The sequence below is a fragment of the Aplysia californica genome, unplaced genomic scaffold (genome assembly GCF_000002075.1).
Source record: "Aplysia californica isolate F4 #8 unplaced genomic scaffold, AplCal3.0 scaffold01645, whole genome shotgun sequence".
Lineage (NCBI taxonomy): Eukaryota > Metazoa > Mollusca > Gastropoda > Aplysiida > Aplysiidae > Aplysia > Aplysia californica.
Genome location: NW_004798915.1, coordinates 50334 through 51333, shown reverse-complemented (window position 1 = coordinate 51333; position 1000 = coordinate 50334).

The window sequence follows — 1000 nt, the reverse complement described above, 5'->3', positions numbered from 1 at the left end:
CTCTCTCTCTCTCTCTCTCTCTCTCTCTCTCTCTCTCTCTTTCTCTCTTTTCTCACTCTTTCTCCCTCTCTCTTTCTCCACGCCCAATTTGTTCTCTCATTTTCCACGTTTTTTTTCACTCTTGCTGTTGGAATGACAACATTTCTAATAAGTTTTTATATTTCTATTTTCATGTTTTCCCATGTACTAATTGTATCGTATTGAGGTTTTTATCGTTTGCCTTCCAGTTCAGCATGTTTTTATCTGCATTTTTGTCCACGTTTTCTTGTTGTCGTTCCGCATAAGGAGCGCACAAATTACCATTAATGGGACCTGTGAGTGGGAAATTACTGTGAATTTTCCCTAACGTCCAACCCGCCGCTCAAGGCCACAATTACAACTAGTTTACGTTGATCATTATTTTCTCGGGAGAGGAGAGAGAGAGGGTGGGGGGGAGGGAGTCGGTAGTGGGAGGGAGGGAGGAGGGTGGAGATCTGTTTTAGTAAGCGTTTTACGGCACTTGCAACACAATTATGTCATGTTAGTGCCGAAGATCAGAGGCGTTGCAAGAGAGTGACGAACGAAAAAAAAGAAGGATGGAAAAGAGATAGGGACGGTAGATGTTTGTTGATAGGAAAGAAGGAGTAAACCTCATCAGATCGGAGCACACTCCAACCACCCACTAGGGTGGAGTAGTGAGGAAGGAGTTGTTGGTGGGGGTTGTTTTTGGTCATGGTCATTTAAAAAACACCATACCTTTTAGGGTTAGTGTTGTCATAATTATGGTTATAGAAAACACTGTAGATCTAAATGTCTTTTAAAGAAACTGAACAAGGGGTAAAAACCTTACCTCCTATTTTCTCAAAACAGCATTTTTCGGGATAGCCCCCTTGTGCTTAATAGCGACCATATTATTATTATAATATGTTCTTGGCCAGTTGTCTCCGTTTTCTTGTGCTCTCTCGTCGTTAGCTGGCTGTTTTTCTGTCTGCCTCACTCACACTCACACACATACACACAC